The 18,851-nt window shown below is 44.8% G+C and overlaps 1 protein-coding gene across 1 annotated transcript in view; it reads left to right on the top strand.

Annotated features, from left to right (window-relative positions):
• Positions 1–12,208: 12,208 nt before the first annotated feature.
• Positions 12,209–18,851, top strand: part of ERG (ETS transcription factor ERG) — a 244,586-nt gene continuing 237,943 nt past the window's right edge. The window contains exon 1 of the mRNA XM_047719911.1: positions 12,209–12,264. The gene's annotated coding sequence lies outside the window, so the exon portion shown is untranslated. The remainder of the gene's footprint in view (positions 12,265–18,851) is intronic.

Raw genomic sequence — 18,851 nt, forward strand, 5'->3', positions numbered from 1 at the left:
TTTTGAATTTATATCCAATTTTCTTTTTTCTTTTTTTTCTCTCTTCTTTTTTCCTTCCTTCCTTCTTCCCTTCCATCCCCCTTCCTTCACTCCCTCCTCCCATCTTTCTCTTTCTTTCTTCTTCTTTTTTCTTTAGAGAGAGAGAAAAAATCGTGAGCAGGAGAGGGGCAGAGGGAGAGGGAAAGAGAATCTTAAGCAGGCTACAGATCCAGCACAGAGCCCAGTGTGGGGTTCAACCCCAGGATCATAAGATCATGACCTGAGCTGAAATCAAGAGTCAGACAGACACTTAACCGACTGCGTCACCCAGGCGCCCCATACCCCATTTCTTAATAATGTTAGATTCCAGCACTTAATTTCTCCTAGAAATGTCATAAACTTTCTCAGAAGTTTTATAGCCTTTTACTAAAGATATGAGAAGTCGTGTTAATTGCTTTTATTAGAGAAGTCAGGTGAAATCAATAAACACAACAACAGAAACCCAAATAAGTGTTAAATAAATTGTGTCAAATTCATTTTATTCTTTTAGTCAAAATTTAAATTTGTTTGTTTGGATGTTATCTCATTAGGATAATAATACTTCCATAAGGAAATTCATGAAATTTGTATTTCAATATTCATTACTGAATTTTGTCTTGCTCACTCACATGGTGACCCTATTGATTACGTTTTTGTCAATGAGTCATCTGTTTCACTGTGATTTTGCTTGGACATCTGAAGATAGCTCTGTAGACAGATATAGTTTGAGTCTACTATTAAATTAAATTAAATGGTTCTGCCCAACAGCTGAAATCATCTCCATGTTTGTATGTAGAGATGGGTAGGCAAGACTGAGTCTCCTGCACAGAGATAGCTTTTCTCTCTCATTATACTTAGCACAATGCTCTGCAAGAATGTGACTGCATATCTCTCTCCCCAGAACTTGAGTTCCGGAAGGGCTGAAGTCATGTCACGTTTTCATCCTCAGTGCTTGGCATGCTGCATACACTAGGTGCTCTATGTATGTGTGCTGAATGCACAGAAGAATGTGTACTTCTCTAGCTGGTATCTAATCCACTATCCTTAGAATGAAGAGAACACAAGGGCAGTAAGCCAGTTTGAACCACCTACAGGAAGCCCACCTTGGTTCCTGAGGTCTGAAAAGATTTTGCCTGCTGCTCCCCTCTTCTGTAGTACTCTGTTCTACCTCCGTAGCCCTTGGCTTATAATACCTTCTTTGTAGATTCTCATGTAGATGTCTTAAGTTTTTTTTTTTTTTTTAACAAGGAAGTATATGCAGGGAAAATTGGGATCTTCTAGTTCAACATCTTTGTAGCCCTCATTGGACCAGGCATAGGACAGTGAATGTTGCAGGTGCTGGTAGTCTTAAAAATAAAAAAGTCAGTTATTCTATGGGCGAAAATGCGTTTATTTGGGAATAATAGAGAATTGCAATTTGGGGCATACAAGGCAAACCCAACAAACAAAGGCGAGGAACATTATTGGAGAAGGAGGAGGAAGTTGGGTTGTTTTGAACTCAGTCCATTGGAGAAAGGCAAGCATTCAGGGTGCTGATGGTTTTTCCTTGGCTGAATACAGAGGTGGTCAATTAATTGTAGAAGAGACAGTGGATATTCTTTCCTGCTGGGACCTGTAACTGTAGTTGGTAATTCTCTGTTGACATTCTTCTGTTGGGTCTATGACTGATGATCCTTCTTGTAATTGACATGGAGGGGTAGGGCTCCCCCTTCCAGTCTCCCATTCTATCCTCCTCACTTCATTTTTAGTGATGTTTCCCTTTCTTAATTTTCACAGTGCTTAGTGACAGTCTCCCTTATCTCTCCTTTACATCCATCCACAGTGTCACAAGTGGGTAGAAAGCAAATCATCTGGTTCTGTGTTTCTCTATGCAGGGCTGTGCTCATGGCCCTGGAGGGAAGGAGATCTCTCTGCGGGTGGCTTGATCAAGCTTTATTTTCCTTTAGAAAATTGCTCAGTGCTCAACTGTGTCTTTACATGTCAAATGGCCATCACAGATTCTTCTGGAAGTGAGAGGACATTTTAGCCAAAAAGAGGCTGAGGAACCTGGCTCCTGGATGTAGCTCAGTGTCTGATGTATCTATTTAAAATGAGGAGAAACAAATACCTAGGAAAATCTGATGGTGATGGATTTAACTGCAATATAACTTAGAGATCTGTCCACAAGCGAAAACCCAAAGCCTGGTTTGCCAAACGTGCGGGCGTGGAAACCCTGTGCAGAGCCAGTCCTGAGAACACTCCTGCCAAAATATGAACAACGTCTATGGTGCGAAACATGCCATCTGCATGGGCTCAAATTCTGCACATTGGTGCATAATTTTTTTTTTTTTTTCTGTTCACATCAGAGAACACAGGGTTGGAGTTGTTTTCAGAAGACTTAAGTAGCTCTCATTTAAATTATTCAAAAGTTGTATTTGGCTGAATGTTGAGTTTCGTTCCTTCTTAAGCTGGGATCATTTCCAAGGATTATTTAAAAAAAAAAAAAGAGCCCAGTGACTTTGGTAGTGAAAGAATGTAACTACTTCGGTGATAGACCTCATAGAAACAGACAGCTAACTCAATAGAAGTGGTCTGATCTGGGGCGTGGTGGCCCAGGGTGGGACCTGGGGGTTGACAGGGCTCTGCTGGAACTCATGAAAGGCAGCTCAGTCCCTGGAGCAGTTGCAGAGGCAGAGGGCTGACGGAGGCATTGCCAAGGGCAAGGCAGAGTTGCAGGGGCTCTATCCTGGGGCTGGGGGCGGGTGTCATGAAAAGTACATAACTTTAGTCTTAATTGTAGAGTGGAAATGGACCGCTAAAGCTGCCTGTTTGTTAACCATCTGGCACTCGCCTGTGGGTCGAGAAACAATATGCACAAGGAAAACAACTCCTTAGGACTGGATACTTTGGAGAAAAGGTTCACATTTTCTTTTCTTTGGAACTGGGCTGTGAGGCTCTGGACTCTGGGGTTGTCTTTCCATGATGATGATTTGGAATCATCTGTTGAACATCGTTATACATGAACAGAACCCTGGATCTGACTGATGAAGGGAATGAACACAGATTGGTCTGCCTGAACTCAGACCTAAGTGGATGTGTGTGTTTTCACATAAATACATATGAAATGTAGGTATCTAGCCATCCATTTTTCCTTTCTCTCTCTCTTTTTTAAAGCTTTATTTATTTTAGAGAAAGAGCATGGATGGGAGAGGCAGAGGGAGAGGGAGAGTCCCAAGCAGACTCCCCGCTGAGCACAGAGCCTGACGTGGGGCTCCAGCCCAGGACCCTGAGATCATGGCCTGAGCCACAACCATGAGTGGGACACTTAACCAACCTCACTACCAGGCCTCCCCCACCTGTCTTTCTTCCTAGCTCTCTGCCATCTATATATTGAGAGATCAACTCATATGAACTACATTAAGCTCTGTTTTAGCTCCAGTGTATTTTAATCCAAACCAAAGCAGACCCAATTTAATTCCTTTCAACACAATTTAAAAAGTATTTATTCAATGTCTCCCATGTGCCAGGCTCTGAGAGCACTCAGATAAATGGGACCAAACCAACTGCCAAGCAATGCATGGCGCAGGGTGGCAGGAGACAGACAGACATGACCAGCATCCTGTGCCGAGGTCCTTCCATGAGGAGGGAGAGTGTGAGCTACAAGGGGACCTGAGCAGCCTGGCCTGTGGAAGAGGCGGCATGAGAGACACCAACTGGCACTCAATGTGACACTTTTACTTTCTCTCTATTGCTGGTTATTGGCGGACGTGCACCTGCATTCTCCAGACTCAGCGGCCCACATTGCCCCAGGCATAGTGCTCAGTGCTGGGTGTGGGCTGGCTTCTGCGGCTGCCACTGGTCTCATAGTCACGTCACCACAGGTGGCAGAGGGTGACACTGAGTGTATTATAGCCTGACTCTCAGCACTTCTTTCTGCTGCCTTTTTCTGCCCTGCTGGGTTAAAAGGACTGGGAAGGAGCTATAAAGAAGAAAAGACATTGGATGGTCTTCTGTTTGCTTTGGGGTTGGTGGGAAGCAGGAGGTCCTCCTGGGTAACAGCAAGCTTTAGGCATTTTTAGTCAATGGGAGCTACCTCATCTGTTGGGTTGCAGAAAGACGAGCCTGCCACATCTTCCCCAGCTCAATCCCCCACAGAAGATCTATTCGTTCTGGATCCTAAAGCCACTTGCCGGCTGTACCACCTGGTCTGTGGGTCATTCCAGGGTCAGGCTCCTGCACCAGATGCTGGTAGGGTAAGGGCTCGGGTGTGCAGGGACAGCAAATGGTCCACTGGTGCCTTGCTTTTTTGGGTTCCCAGCCCAAACAAACTGGAGACAAGATTTTGGGTTCAGGTATTTATCTGGAAAGTGGTTCCAAGAAGTAAGAGTGAGGGAATGGGGAAGAGGGACAAGGGAAGGGGCAAGCCAATAAAGAGAATGTTCTGGAGCTGGTTACAACTCTGGGGGCAGTCAGGGCTCAATCCCATGGAACCTTGCAGAACAAGCTTCCGACTGGTACCTCTCAGGGGTGAAGAGCTGGGACATGGACCCACCAAGTTCTCTCCCTCGTTGGTTACATCTCACACCTTGGTGGAGTTCCCAGCACTCCTGGGTCATCTTGCACAGGGGGTGAGCTGGCTTGATGACCCTGAGGGAGACTTCTGCAGAGCACTCAGGGATCCTGAAGATGACTGCTGCTGGCACATGAGGAAATGGGCCACCTCAATGGGGCAGAGGGTTGGAGGGGTAAACTCAGCAGTGGCCAATGCGGGTCCAGGGCAGGGCGCCATCTTTGTTATCACACTTAGGTACCAAGGAGGTGAGTTGAGTCACAAATAGTGCCAACTGAGGTTTACAACGTGACGACAAAGGCCAATAAATCAGAGGACCTTTGTTAAGACAGATTATCTTTCCAGGCAATAGTTTGTGTAGTCAGAGAGCAATGGGAGAGAGCCCCAAGAGCCTAAGGGATTCAGGTAAGAAAAGGGTGGGTGTTAAATTAGAAAGAAAACCTGGCCCCAGGTTGTGGGAGACCCAAAAACCCATGTAAGAGACATGAATCTTAATTCACACCACAACTAACAAGTTCGGAGAAAGGTGATTTTTTTTTTTCAGTGACTCTGAGCTTCTTCGTAAGGTGCACCTGCTGGTTCACAGGAAAAATATTAGATTTATGAGCAAGTCTGGCTTAGAACTTTTAGTCTGATTCAATAACATAAACAGTCTCTTAGGCAAGGCTAGTTTCCTCTGGATAAAATAGTCAGGAGCACTTCCCTTGCATGTCTTTCTCAAGTGGTATCCAGGCACATGGGATCCGTGTAGTCTATGGAAGGGTTTCTCAAACTCTCTGTGGGGAAACACCACTTTAATTTTATAACTTGTGCTCCATAGATACTTTAGAAAACATAAGAAAACTAAGTTACTACAAAAAGTGAAATAAAAAGAAGACATATAAAATCCAAACTCAAATTTTTATTATCAGATTGAGCAGACATAAAATTACTCTGTCAGATTGCTTTAGAAGTTTTTGGACTTATCTCTGTTTCTGGACTTAACTCGTCATGACTAGTAACAAATTCCCCAAACTGGTACCCCTCCAGGAACCACAGTTGGAGGATTATCATCTCCAAGGAGAGATGGGGTTCTCAGATACAACATCCTTGGGTTTCTGGAGAAGGTCGTTTATCATGCTGATTGCCACTCACCCTACTGCTGTTTGTAGATGAAGTCCGTGTTTCTGGAATCCATTGTTCAGCGACTGTCTTGGCACCACATGGTAGGTTTGGCCATTCAACTCCGAGGCTCCCCACCTGGTAGAGCCAGCCTGCAAGCCCAGAGGTTGACCTGCAAGGTAGACCGTAAACTTACCTTGCACAACAGGCTCCTGGGACCTGGGTAGTTAGGAGACAGCCCCAGTGGCCAGATGTGAGGTTATAAAGCCTTGAGTGAGAGCCCTGGGCCCTGGGATTAAAGAAAGGCATATGCATGGGAGTTCTGGGTAGTCAGTATGGCCCGTGGGCAAGTGAGGGGCACAGATCAAAGATAAATTCTTATCGAGTAATTCTTATTGAGTCCCAATGTGTGAATGATGTAGTTAAGATACATGGGTGCTGCCCCAAAGATGGGAAAGCTTGCTGGAGGACAGGGGTTACGCTAGGCTCAGGGATGGAGACAAGGGATCCAGAAGGAGATTCTGAAATAACGAAGGATGGCAAATAGCCACACAGTGAAACTTCCCAAGATCTGGGTTTGAGTCTTGACCCATTTTGGAGCCCTTTGAACTTACTGCACAAAGTGACTGAGGTCATCTGTGTGATAAACATGTCTATAAGGGCTTTATAAACGGCAGACCACATGAAGATGGAGAGGAGAGTCCAAGAAAAGGGAGCAGAATGAGCAAGAAATTACAAGATCCCAGGATTCTGTGACTGAGTGAGAACATCGAACACAGGAAGAGGGTCTTTAGGCTAGGCAGATGCTTAAGGGGATGGAGTTCATCTTTTAAGTGCATTTTCCGGAGTCTTCACACCAGGTGAGCTTCTGGACTTCCTTCCTTATTCATTCAGTGACTATGATTTCAGCAGCTGGGGTCCTCCCGGCTACAGATCCATTCCAACCACCTGGGGGGTTTCAAACATATACATCAGCACCAGTGAGATAGTCCCCGGTCCCCTGAGATGCTGATTCACTCCGTCTGAGGTGGGGTCCAGACGTTGGCACTGCTAGTCAAAGTGCAGGTGATTTTAATGTGGAGATCCCTGCTGTAAAAACCGCCCTTCTCCACCCAACACCAGGTTGATGTAGGACCCAAAGATGATGGATCCCGTCTCGAGAGGGTGCTGTTCTTGGTTGCAGGAGAGAGAAGCAAGAGGTGTGTGCTTTAGGGCTTATCAGAGAGAGGTATAATTCCTAACAGGTGCTCTAGACGAAGCAGTCCATCAATATGCCAAGAAGTAGGGATATGAAGACAAAGAACTCCAGTTCTTTCTGGGGAAGACTCGTGGTGAGCATATTTGAGCTCATTCATTCCAATAGACTCACTTAATAGATGAGAAAATCGAGGCTTTAGTCAAGAAGCTATGACTTGCCCAAGGTCGCGTGGCTCATGGGTGCTGGAGCCCGTTCTCACGCATCCCTCAACAAATGTCTCTGCATTATATCTGAAATGGACTTTCCACACATTAAAATTATATCAGGTCATCCATAATTCTAAGATATTAGCTTACTACTCTAAGGTACAAAAGGAAGTCATCAAGATATTGATTTTATTTGCATCGATGCACTGTTATATCAGTGCCTTTATCGATAAAGAAAAATCACTGAGAAGATACTGTCTCGATTTTCTAAAAATGCAACTATTTTTGTACTCATGAGTAATGATGTTGATGAAAGTGTACATGACAAAAATTGTTCATTGATAGATTTAGTGTCATAGTACATGAAGCTCAAAAGCAAATTACCTAAGCGTGATCGTCAAAAGAGCCAGGGCAAATCTCCTGATGTGCTCTATGTAATTCCATTTTAAAAATACAAATCTAGTCTCCTGATCCATTTTGTCTAACCTTTGTCACCAAAGCTCACTGACAAACGCACAATGTGTTTCCCATCAGTGTATGTCGTGCATTATGCAAGTTGATAGGAATTATGCGTTATGCAATTTTACGGAGCCATTTGTGGCCACCACGTGTTATTGAGAACTGCTGTCACGTGTTATTGAGAACTGCTGTGCGTAATGCATGCTTAAACTCTGTCTGACAGAGATCGAGAAAGTGTTTCAGAGGCTAAGAGTGTTGCATGACGGTAGTTTGTCTGAAAGGGCAAAGACACAGAAAACTGAACTTAGCAGCTGGTAAGAGAAGATACTAGCTTCTGGAGGAGGCTGAAGACTCAAGACAGCGTGCAGCTCTGTCTTTTGGTTTCACTAGCGATCAGTGATAGAAGTCAAGGAGTGGGATATCGGGGTGGCAGGGAAAGGGGGACCCAGGGACGCTATGTGTAGGACCTCAACACTGGAGTTCTAATGCTTATTCTCCTCACTACCTGGTCTTGGGTGACCATGGGGAAGGTGGAGCTTGGAATGGGTAGACCCCCATCCACCCACCTTCAGAGTGAAAGAAAGGTCCCGGGGGAAAGCTTAAGGGTGCTCATACGGTGACCAACCACTGAAGCTTGCACAATGTCTGCTTTCCCAAACTGTGGCTGTTCTGTAGAAAGGTTTCACATTCGACTTGAGTTCACCAAGACATGAATGTGTCCATGGGGAACTTCACTCCAGGGCCTCGTTTAAAACAGAATCTGAGACTTCCTCCTTTGTGAGCATTTACTGCAGAGGGATATGCTACCCCTTCCATATTTAACACATGCACACGCAGAATTGCTAAGCCATAAAGTAAGCTCAAAGACGCTCCGTGTGAGGACAACAAAGACCAGACCCTACAAAATGATAACCAGGAGTTTATAACTCATAACCCCATGCACGTTATATTAAAAGTGGAACGCTTTTTGAACTGCAACCTTTACATTCCGATCCAATAGTTCTTTCAGCTTTGAAATATCCACAATCTGAATTTTTATAGGGATTATTTTTATTATAGTAAAGCAATTAAGTCTCCATATTGAAGGATGTAAACCTTTTAAGGCCCTTCTCAGAATATCAAAAGAAAAGGAGACTTATATTTAACAGGTGTGACAACCCAATGCAGGACATTTCATTGTACAAGAGCTTGATATTATCCAGTAACAAATACTTAAATTAATCCAAAACATCTTTTGGATAAAAGGGATTTCAGAAAGAATTAAGTTGACCATAAAACTTTATATAGAAAGAAGACCATTTCATACAAAATACTTAAAAAATACTAATTCTTATGAAGTGCATCAAGGCGTGTTTTTATAAAACCTTTCTTTTAAGTGATACATGGTTAACTTAACTACAATTACCGGATTTCGTATTTGTCCTGCAGCACAGATAGTGAATGTGTCTTCATCACTTGGTTTCTATTGGCCTCTCGGATTGTCAATTTGTTTCAATTGGTTTGCCTAGTTGACACAGATTTCCTACTATTTTGACCTTGAGTATGGACCATACTGCAGGAAATGCTGGTAGCAGTAGGGAGAGATTAGATTAGATTAGACAATAGGAAGAACTTTCTAATTACAAACTATAAGATGCTATCAATTGGAGAACATGGTGTCCTAAGGTCAACGCAGAACTCTGGGATTCTGGGGTTCTGAGATTTTTCCAAGTGAATGACCTCAATTTTTTGAGAATGCTAAGAATGTCCTTCTTGCCTTTTAAGAAATTTTCTCTCTCTCTCTGGGCGTGGTGTCTTTTGGGGAACGGAAGAAGAGTAGTACAGGAGAACTGGACGTGACCTTGTTTCAAATATTGTGGTTTTTCTGAACCCATGGTTTCAGTTTCAAAAGTGGTAACTTGGATTATTGAGGTCATGTTCTTTCTACTATTAAGAGCGGTTCTTTATTCTTTAAATATGTTCTCTTGTCCATTAGCACACATAGTACTATTTCCAGCACTGTTCTGTAGCATAATATCTAGTGCCAGTGACGTGATTGAGAAACTTCGCTAGCGTATCATAGTATATAAAGCAGAGTCATTGCCCAGTGGACTGCTGATCTCATTGAACAGGTTGAGAATCTATTTACTTTAAAGCACTCTCTTTACTGTGAAGGGTCCCCTGTGGTGAGTTTTGAAAACTGTGGCTAAGAGGAAGATTTCAAAATACAGTGAGGTTTCTTGGATCTGGAATTTTTGGAGAATAGCTAGAGAGAAAAGGAACCAAAATATACAATTGACAGTTAAGGAGAGAGGCAGGTAGGACATTATTTAAGACCACATAAACTGCAGTATTGTGACTACTATGGTAGCAATGAGCAATGGAAAAGAATCTATCGATTTTGGGGGTGCCTGGGTGGCTCAGTGGATTAAGCCGCTGCCTTCGGCTCAGGTCATGATCTCAGGGTCCTGGGATCGAGCCCCGCATCGGGCTCTCTGCTCAGCAGGGAGCCTGCTTCCTCCTCTCTCTCTGACTGCCTCTCTGCCTGCTTGTGATCTCTCTCTGTCAAATAAATAAATAAAATCTTTAAAAAAAAAAGAATCTATCGATTTTGCAAATGACAATTCTAGCACAGATGATACAAATTGACCTGACCTTCTAAATGTGCACCTTTTAACATGCATTCTGTTCTTTGTATAGGTCTTTAAGAAAAGGACGCATTCTTGTCAGAAGCTTATTCTGTTTTCACTGTTTATTTTTATTGGTATCTTCTCTTGGCCCCCTAAGGAGAGGTGTCCTGTATCTCATCTACCATGATGTGTGTGTTTGTTCAGGAAATTTCCTAAAAATAGATTTATAGTTTCATGAAAGTTACCCATTTAAAAAAGAAACACTTCCTTGGAGAGTCTGTAACGGCAGATTGTCAAATTAATGAGTCCGTTTTGGCATCTTTAGGGTTAAAGGTCCTCTCAGAATCTATAGGTCCTGGAGAAGGCAGTTTTTAAACTCAGCTGCTTAGACCCATTTTTTTTTTTCCTCCAGCAAACAGGAAATGGAGCCCTGAAGGCTTTTTTTTTTTTTAAACTGGAAAGTGTGTGGGGAGGGGGCATACTCATGATGCCCACTTACAACCCTGAGCCTGACCCAGACTTGGGGGTCTCTGTGTGTTTTTTCTTCTCTCTCTTTTTTCTATTATTTTGGCAGACTTTTTGGAATGTCTGGGAGCTAAGGGCTTTGCTTCATGGAGCAGAATTCTGCAGCAAGAAAAAGAGAAAGTTATAGACTAAACCACAGAAATGTAAACACGTCTGCAGCTAAAATAACTCTACTTTCATTGAAAACACTCCTCCTTCACAATCAGACTTCTGTGTGCTATGGTCAATAAAACTGCATGTTAATAGCGACCAATTAATAGATTATGTTCCCCGGCCTTAAAAGTTGAGGGAGTTTTAATTATTATTTTTCAAATTAAAGGAGTGCTTATTCCCTCCCTTCCCTTGGGGTGGGGGGGGGGACTTCGCTTTCTTTCTGGCTGTTTGCTGAAATTCTTGGCTGTTAAAGTTTGGCGAGGGAGGGACATGAGTAGTTTTCACTCGGTCGGAAAGGGGCGAGTGTGCGAGAGGACGCTCTGGGATGCGTTCCTAGCGATCACGCAGGGACGGTCGTGACAGCCCCCGTGGGACTGCGTGAGTGAGGAGCGGCAGTCCTCAGGTAAGCGCGATTTTGAGGTCAGGTTCGATGATGAACTAGAACATCTGGAGGGTCCTAGCACAGTGCCCCCGAGGCCGAGGAGCAGAACCTCGCGGCTCCCCCTCTTGGAAGCTGTATTTTGCGGACACGGTTCTCACGCGGGCTGCTGTCACCGCGTCCGCGCGTCAGACCAGGGTGGCTCGCGCCCAGGCGTCCTCGCACCGTCCCGCGCCGCGCCGCGGCCGAGCCTCCGCCGGCAGGTCCCCGCGCTCGGCTCTGGCTCCCGGGGCGCGCACGCAGCGACTCCAGGTCCCCCGAAGTCGGCGGAACCTTGGCACCGCGTCTCTCCGTCATCAGTCTGAGGGCGACGTCTTCGCTGTGCTGAGCATCCAAGGCAGTCAGTGGTTATTTTAAACTTCTACGGCAGCAACCCGTTCTTTTTATTATTTCTCATGTCTGTAGTGGCTGAGGCTGGAGAAAAAATACTACTTCTCACCAAAAGCGACCCCGAGTTTCGAGGAGCAGGCACGTCCGCGGCTCTCCCAGCACCGCGCCCCAGTCCTCTCGAGTCCCCTCCTGGAGGCGCGTCCCGGGTTCCTCTCCTGCGGGGCCGGGCTCGGCGCGCACGTCGTCCCAGGCTCCGCGGGAGCAGCTGCTCCTCCTCCTCCTCGTCCTCCTCCCCTTCCCCCCGCCAGCCGCCAGCTCCGTCCTAAACCGGGCAGCGCAGGACTTGCCCGCGCCGCGGGGCTCCCCGCCCTCGCACACCCACGCGCGCACACCCACACGCACTCGGACACTCGCGCCCCCGCGCCCCGCCCCCGGCGCGCACCCCCCGGATCGCGGGTCGCGCGTCGGGGCGGCCTCCCTGCTCGGCGATTGGCGGGAGCCGGAGCCTCCCCGAGGCCGGCGCCCACACCATGGGCTGAGCCCGTCGGCGCCCCGGGAGTCAGTGCGGCCCGGCTCGGCGCGCACCGCCAGGCACGCGCTCGGGCACACGCGGGCGCGGACACGCGCGGACACGCACGTGCGGGACACGCCCTCCCCGACGGCGGCGCTCGCCTCCGGTAAGTCCCGCGGCCCGCGCGCTCTGCCCGGCTCCCGCTAAGGCGGCCGCGAGGACGCGGCTGGTGGCGGCGTGGCGGGGTGGCCGACCCTTCCGACGGCGCCGGGACAGGTGGGGTGTGCGACGCCGGGAAGGAAGGCTCGCTGCTACCGGGGTCTCGGAGGGCGCGCGGGGTCGGGGCCGGATGGAGAGGAGCAGGCACCCCGAAACCGGCGGGGGCTCATCTGGGTACCGAGCCGAAGCCTACTTGTTCTTGTCTCGACTGGGAGTAGATGGGGCATTAAAGACCGCTCTTGGCTGAATGCAGGGACCAGGTGTGGACTGGGCTGTCACCCAGGGTCGTCCCTGCATGCGTGGACTCTCCCTCCGACGGCGTCTGGGAAGCCTGAGCTGTGTATCTTCCCCCCCCCCCCCATCTGTCTCTGTGTTTTCACCTTCTGACACCTCAGAGTGCAGCTGTTAGGTTTACGTGCTTACAGTTTGCCACCTTAACTGGAGTGCTCGGCATGTTTAAAAATGTAACCTGTAATTCTTTTTTTTAACCAGCTAGCCTTGGTATCTAAAATACGTCATCCATTTGTCGCTATTACATATTGATAGGTGTTTTGCAAAAGGGACTGTGGGAGAGTTATTTTTAGTATTTTTAAGCATAAACTTATATGCTATTATTAATAGCAGACCGGACTGCCTAATAAAATGGATATACAATTTTAATGCAGATGTGGACTTAATACAACTCTTCGTTGATATAAGGATAATTTCGTTTACCCTTCAAAAGACCGTATTCATATGGGCCACAGATTTCACCCTGCCGTGTTTCTGTAGTTTCTGTAGTTCAAAAAACTTTCAATATGAGTATAAAAAGCCCTGTATTTTTCCCTGGGTGACATAACATAGACTTCATTTATCATCGGAACCACTTTCGGGTATTTTCAGTTCTCTCCAAGTAGTTTAGAGCCCTTGACCGACCTCCGCTCCCCATCGCCTTATCACCAGAGAACTGTCACATTCCTGGAGTTAACCCTTGCTCTGCGGGCATCAGGTTGTGTCAGCTCCTTCATCAGTGGGAAGACCAGGCAACAGAAGTTATGTAAAAATCCAACCAGAAAAATTACTTCACTGGGTGTTAAATTATGAATGAGCTAATCATACCACTGAAATTACAAATCTAGTGGAAACGAGATGAGCTATGCCAACTTGTGGCTAATATGTAAAGTTTTATAATTCTAAAGAAAGGTTTTATGAGTGCTACCTTCATCACCCATGCTGTTTGCGGTTTGGTAATTCTAGCTTCCATTCAAGTCAATGACTTCTGGAAATTACACTAAACGGGCGAATGGGCATCATATCTTTTGATTTATATGTTGAAGAATATGTAATTCCAGCACCACTTAAAATTACAGTTTCTCCCCTTTCCTAACACTTTGTCATTACTTCATTTTATTTTTTAAAATTTCAGGACAGAATTGTGATACATTATTTTACATGTGTCTGTTATTTCCTGATGAGTGCTTGGGGATTTAATCTGAGATTCCTCCTTTAGCTAACATTTTGAAAATCAGAATTTGCCATTAGAATAGATTATGGGGTTATGTGTGTACATGTGTATAAAAAGATTCCCCCCTCATGTTTTCTTTTGGCGCTAAAGAAAAATCTTTTTGAATTTCTATCTTATAAAATCAGGTGTTTTATTTGTGGTGAGGGCTAAGACCCCAGTGGAATGCCAGATATATAAGTAAGAAGTAAAGCATCTCTGAAAAAAATAAAAAATTATTTTTAACTTAGGTGCTGTTCGAAAATATTGTATGTGTACTGTGCATGTGTGGGATAGATCATGTGTCATGTTATAGGTAAATAAATACTAGAAAACTTTCCATTTTTTTCTCTAAAATTATTATTAGCTCTGATTTTTTTTTCTGGTTAGTTATCCTTACACAACAAGAAAATGAAATAATAAAAGGGGAATTTATTTCTTCCCAACACAGAGGCGCTATCGTTTCTAAAGGATTTTCCTACTCGCTGGTGGAAAAGGATAGAAGGTCAGCCTCCGTCATATGATACATGGTGGTGGGGAGACATTGTCATGTTGAATAAATGTCAGTGCTGCATGCTATTTCATAGAACTCCATTCAGGAGGTGTTGACATAGAGACACCTGCATGTGTCTAATGAGACTCATAGAGCCTGGGAAGCAAGATGCGGTCAAGGTAACTTAAGTCACCATGAGCAAAATCCCAGCCTTTTGATGCTTCTCCATTTAGGGTGGGAGTTGATCTCTCTAAATGCAGGAAAAGAGACAAAGAGGTCACCTCCTGACTTTATCACCCTTTGCTTCCCAGGCAAGCTTTTCCAATGAGGAGGAGAATAGGAAAGGGGCTCTGTTTTCTTTCCCTTTTGCATGTAAGGATTCCTGGACTTTGCAGGGGGATTAGTAGGGGTGGGTGGAAGTAGCGGGGAGGCGCTGGGGAATATAATCCTTCGAGATACAGCTTTTATTTATGATCTACACCTTGAATTTGAAACAATATTAAAAACTCTGGAGAGGCATTGGTAAGAAAAACAAGCTGACGCTATAGGAGTATTCAAGTATTTTGGACACAATTTCAGGCAATTTGGAGAGCTGGTTACAGCAGTGTGAGCTGGAGGGCTGGGTGGATTTAGTGGCAATGCCGTAATTGGTGATCGTTTACACACAAGGTCTACCAGCCATCCCTCTGTGTTGTTGGTGCTCACGATGGCCTTCTCCCTGGTGCTTCTTTGCACTTCCAGGCGGCTTATTAGCAGTGAGTTAATTAGTTATGTGTTTTGCGTTGTCAATATACACCTCACGTGTATTGATTCAAAGCTGTTCTGTAGATAAACAACAGGAGTTTCCAATGATTGGACTAGCCTCTGAGCCAGGGACGAATTTCTCTTTTAATTTTACCTTTTATTTGTAACATTTTGGTATTTAAAGGAGAGAGGATTCAATGTTTCATGTTTGTAACATTGCAAATCTAGTGAAGGTAGGGAAGGCAGGCGATCTAAAATTACTTTGCTAAATTTAAGTGTAAGTAAAATGTAGACGACACCAAGAAATTAAAGGGTGCGTCTAAGAATGGTCTAAGTTTTAGATTTAAACTAACTTTTAAGTTCTTCTATTTTTATAGTGACATGTCATAATCTCGAAGACCCTGATTGTGTATGAGAAATAGTAATTTGACAATGAAAGTAAGGGGTTCAGTTACCTTGAGTTCGTATATGTTCAAAAGTATGTGCAAAGTTAGTTTAGTTATGTGACTTTTTTTCTATGCACGTGAAGCCTGAAATATCCTTGAAGTGTGTTAAATAAGCGATTTGAATTAATATATCAGTTTTTTACTATACTCTTAAAGAACTGAATGTCAGATCTGATCTAGGACAAATCACTAGCTAAAGGTTTTTAAAAACGAGATCTGTGGCTCCTTCCTTTTGATTTTGAATTGTTGTAGTGAGAATGAGATCTTCATACACACTGGTGTCTCATATGGGATTCCTTTTAGGAATAATATTATTTCCATAATTATTCCCACTGGAAGGGGGAGAAAATCATGTCTCCAATGAATAGGAAAGAAAGCAGGCTCATGTGTGGTGACATTTTTTAATAGCAGAAAACTCTAATTTTCACTTAGTTAAGGGATTGGTAAAAGCTCCCAAATCTTAATTTAAAAGTGAAGACGTGTGTTTGCTTCTCAGCCTGGGTGCAGGGGAGCAAGGGAGGGAAGACCTGTCCGGCGATGTACTGTCATTGCCATATTTCTATTAAGTGATTCCCCACTCCTCGTAGAGAGATTCATTTTCTCTGTGATGGAGCGGAAGTGTAGGTTATGGATTCTTGAGGCTTACTAACTTAGTGAAAGTTGCAAAGGAAAAGAAATACTAAATTGGAGTGTTCCAGGCAGGGAAGTGTGTGTAACCATGTTGGGTGTAGTCATAAACTGCATGGTGGAGAATGGGTTCGCTGGTGGTGTTCATCTTGCTGTCTGAATGAAGATGGCCATCTGATCCTGTGCTCTTTGGAACAATAGGAGAAACCCAAGGTCTTACCATATCTATTAATGACCCATTGCCTTAACAGAATAAATTCACTGGACTTGACCATGGAGAAAGTGCTGTTGCCTCTTCTATGCTCCCTGAGGCTGGGAATTCTGCTTGAGGCCGGAATGAATGAGGCTCTCGGGCGTCTGAGAGGAGAATGGGAGACATCTTCATGGTGGGAGGGGGTGGGGACCCCTATGGCGCTGTCTGGCAAGGCAAAACTTTGGACCCCAGTAGAGGACAAGGTGGACTTCAGGATCCTTGCATGGGCTTACATAGACCTAAGCTGAGCGTAAATAGTAACAGAAGTACGTGTTGGTAAAACGAAATGTTTGGAAACATAAGCCACTGACACCATGTCAACATAAAACTTTTAAATGAAATGTATTAGAAAGCTGAAGTTTCTTTTATGAGGAAGTGAGAGAAAAACATGGAGAAAAGAAGCTGACTGCTAGCTCGGGAACATTCTAAGAAGATCTCATGCTTTGAATGCTTTCTCATTAAAATTTTATCCAACCTCGCAAAGCTGATGTGTGCCTGCTGCCAGATTTACAAATCTGGGTCTCTAATTGCACAAAATTTAAACTTGTCTTGTGCAAGGCTTGCTCTTTTCGCAGTGCGAGATTCAGCGGCAAGATGACAGAATAAGCAAAAGTGGAGGAAAATTTGCCTCTTCAGTATCGAAAAGTACTTTCTAATCTCTTTGGCCCTGGCGGTGAAATTTACTTCACTACAGAGTTCTAAAATAGAAATAATGACAATAAAGATCAGGTACCAGGGAATATCGTGGGTCTTTTCTGGAGAAGGCACGTTAAATCAGCATATTACCAATATTTACTCCAAGTTCTGAAACCCCCCGAAAGGCCCTAATGTGAGGGCAGTGGAGGAGATGATCACGTGTTGCTTCAAGTATCAAAATGAGAGGCTCTCATAGCCAAAACTGTCGGTTCTGAGGTGGCTTACCCTCATAACTCATGACAAAATTTGATTTATTTTTGCAGTTTTCTAAGACTTCTAAACATAGGCGGTTAAACAGAGTGCCTCACAAGTATAGTTTCTCCAGTTACTCCATACTAAAATTGTAAAACCAGAGGTAAGTCGATAAAATCAACCCAGGGGCGTCTGGGTGTCTCAGTCGGCTCAGCGTCCAACTCTTGGTTTCGGCTTGGGTCATGATCTCAGGGTCATGGGATCGAACCCCACATCAGGCTCTGTGCTCAGTGGGAGTCTGCTTGAGATTCTCTCTCCCTCTTTTCTACACCCCCCACTTGTGTGAGCTTTCTCTTTCTCAAGTAGATAAATAAATCTTCAAAATAAAAAAAAATTAAAATCATCCCATAAGTATGTAACCCCACAGTAAACTACCAGGAGGCAGAGAAGGGGATACATTCGTGTGTATATTAACAACACATTTATAAATAATTAGCTTCAACATAAATTTTTTTTTTGCAAAAATGAAGCATCCAATCATGTTAAATTTTCTTTATTAATTTTAAGCAACCTGGGGACACATTTCCCAGTCAAAACTTCTGGATCACCTATTGCATGAGAGCACTGGCCACAGAGAGACTTGGGGAACATGGGTTGATCTGAGACTACAAAGGCACTGGATATGTCTGGAGATTGGAAGAACAGCTGTAAATATGGGGGAGAGCCAGAAAATTTCAGCGTGGATCTTACCTATCTACTTGTCTGACTCTCAGAATTAGTGATCTGCTTGAATTCTTCTTTTTTTTTTTTTAAAGATTTTATTTATCTTTCAGAGAGAGAGAGAGAGAGTGGACAGGAGAGAGAGATAGAGTGCGCACAAGCAGGGGGAGCAGCAGGATCCCCACAGAGCAGGGACCGATGTGGGACTCGATCCCAGGACCCTGGGATCATGACCTGAGCTGAAGGCAGATGATTAGCTGACTGAACCACCCAGGGGTCCCGTCTTTCTTTCAACTAGTCGTATTGACAACATGGAAACAAAACTCTAGCCCTTTCCGCTCCACGTAGCTAATACATATTCACTTGGAAAACAGTGTCTTGGGGTTAATGTCTGCAGGTGGAAGTTGATGCAAGAGAAGAAGCCCGCCCAGGAATGCTGGGAATGCCTATGGGCAGACCCTGGTCTGTGGTCAGATCTGATCCAGGCCGTGAAGGCTCAAGACTCCAGTGGAAGAGGGGCATTCAGGGTCACGGAAAGGCAAGTGCAGGGAGAGAGACTAGAGCGTGCAGACTGTATCCGGGAATGGCAAACTGCCTCTTAGACTGTCATGCTATTGCCTGATATTCTACTCAAGATGCCTCACAGGGAGGGCACTGTGGGGAAGCCTCAGGTTACATGTTGAGGAAGATGAAATACGGAAAGGGAATGAGAGGGGAGTGAAGCCATGTGCCACGGGCTTTAGAGAGGGGGGAAGCCACATGCCACGGGATCTAGAGAGTGGTGACTTCTATGCTAACAAAAGTCACTCATTCAGTAGTATCACCTGCTCAGACCAGGCTGGTGTGATGGTGAGCCACAGCCCTCCACAGTACGGTGATAGAG

Source organism: Lutra lutra, chromosome 1 (genome assembly GCF_902655055.1).
Source record: "Lutra lutra chromosome 1, mLutLut1.2, whole genome shotgun sequence".
In the NCBI taxonomy this organism is placed as follows: domain Eukaryota; kingdom Metazoa; phylum Chordata; class Mammalia; order Carnivora; family Mustelidae; genus Lutra; species Lutra lutra.